The sequence below is a fragment of the Struthio camelus genome, chromosome 29 (genome assembly GCF_040807025.1).
Source record: "Struthio camelus isolate bStrCam1 chromosome 29, bStrCam1.hap1, whole genome shotgun sequence".
Classification (NCBI taxonomy): domain Eukaryota; kingdom Metazoa; phylum Chordata; class Aves; order Struthioniformes; family Struthionidae; genus Struthio; species Struthio camelus.
The window spans coordinates 5,598,897-5,601,217 of record NC_090970.1 but is presented as its reverse complement, the minus strand read 5'-3'; positions in this window follow the sequence as shown (position 1 = coordinate 5,601,217).

Sequence of the window (2,321 nt, the reverse complement as noted above, 5' to 3'; positions counted from 1 at the left end):
CCACCACCTTCCCCGCGTCAGCAGTGTCAGCACCTCACAACACCACACCTCGCACGCTCATGCCTGCCCATGGGGGCTCTCTCGTTGCCCTGCTGCAGCACACAAAGCTCACACCGCAGCAGGACGGTGGAGGAACTTGCCGAGACGGCAGCGGGAAGGAAGAGAGGCGCGGGCTGCGCATGTCTTGCAGGCCACTCTTGCCTTGCCTTCCCTCCTCCAAGGCACTCCTTGTCCAGGGAGATTGGGCACCGGAAGGCATCAGCCCCCCTCGAGAGTCCTCTCCCAAGAACACACCTGCCCCTCTCCAAAGACCACCTCTGCACAAGGCCTTCACTCCTCCAAACACCTTCCAGCACGCTAACGCCCAGCCATGAACGAGCAACTCCCCCGGCCTCCTGCTCCTTCAGCAAACACTGCTGCAAGACCAAAGCTCTCCCCACAAAAAGCAACCGAGAGGAAAGGAGCGAAAAGCATGCCTCGTACAGCTCTCAGAGCAAGCAGAAGCACTCCCTGCACTTTCGTGTGGGTCCTGGCTGCAGAGCCTGGCAAGAGCGGAGGAAACTCAAGGCCTGAAGCTGAGCGGGCAGAAGGCAGCCGGCTGCCAGCGTGCCTGGCTCATGGGGCCACCAGGGCAGCCGGGGCCCCAGCAGCCAAGGCACCTGCTCACCTCGCGGCGCTCCCCACCTCCCCAGCCTCATGGCACTGCCCACGCACAGCACTGCTCTCTCCACACGTCTCCTCCCGCACCCACAACCAACACCCTGGGGCCACCGCCTCTCCCCACCACACGCCACCCCCCACTGGCACACACCTCACCCCCACCCCTCCCCTCACACACGGTGGACAGCCAGCACGCCCCTCTGCAGCAGGCACACACAGGCCACACCACCACACAGGCCAGCAGCCAGGACACCACCCCCAAAATGCCCCCAAAACACACCCAGGCCCACTCTCCAGCCCTTCTGTTTCCTTCTAGTCCTCCAAGAGGCAGCAACAAGCACTTCCTCTGAACATCCACTCACACCTCTGCTCCTGCTCCCTTCCCACCTCCACCAATCCAAGGGCAGAAAGAGCATTCCCATCTTGCAGACAAACCTCACCAGGCCCCTCTCTTTTCATGGGGCACAATTTCCACACCACGCACACACTGTCAGCCCTAGATTCCACCGCCAATATCTAAGCCACGCTGCGGGCCTACATGCTGCGGGGACAGGCGGGACCTCCGAGTCACTTCCCAGCCATGGGCAGCCTGGGCTGCTCTCTCTGCAGTCACCTCACAAGCACCTTCCCAGCCACCTGCCTCCTGCTGCCCTATCAGCCACTCCAAAAGACAGGACCTCACGGCCACCTTCCCAGCCGTCTGCCTGCCACTGCCCTACAAGCCCCTGACACACAAGTGACCTCACAATAACTTCCTCAGCCATCAGCCAAATGCTCACCTCCCAGCTGCTCCGGCCAACGTCACCTCCAAAGCACGCGTCCCAGCCGTGCACCTGCTGCTGCCCCAGCAACTGCTCAGCTACAAGCCACCTCACAAGCACCTTCCCAGCCACACGCCTCCTGCTAGCCAATCACGTAACCCTTGCAGAAGGGACCTTACAGACAACACGCAAGCCTTGTTCCTGCAGCTGGCCTCTCAGCTCCTCAGCCCCAAGGGACCTCAGAATCAGCAGCCGAGCCACGGGCCCCCTGCTGGCCTCTCAGCTACCGACAAAGAACTGATTGGGCAGTGGTGATTTTCTGGCCCAGCTCTCGCAGACACTAGGGACCCCGGCCTCGTGGCTATTGCCCCCTGCAGCTTCCCCTGCCCTCCCCAAGGCTGAGACACCTCCTGAACGGGCCCCCCCTCATTCACCCTGGCGCCTCACAATGCTCCTAGTGCAGCAAAACACCCAGGACGGGCCGGTTCCTGCCCCAAGAGAAGATCACCTGCTGCTCAGGCAGCACCTACACCGAGCCCATGAAGCTTAGGAACTGGAGAAAGGCCTGCAAGGGATTCGTGGCAACATTTCTTGATGGGCCAATTGCGTGGGAGCAGCGACCATGAAGCTGAAGACAGCAGGGCTCCATGGCCCAGGCAGAGCGAGAAGCCTTCCCGCAACTCCAAAGGCCACTTCCTTCCCCAAGGCTGAACCAAGCCAGCACATCCCCTACACCTCAAGGACAACACGCACTCTCTGGTTTGGGGCCCTGACAGTCTGGGACGTGGGGAAGGACTGAGGCGAGGGCATCTCAGCTGGGGACACCAGCAGAGGCAGCACTCAGCAGCTCTTCCCCCTGGCCCGCCAGCAGGGCTGATGACAACGGCAAGGGGAGGACGG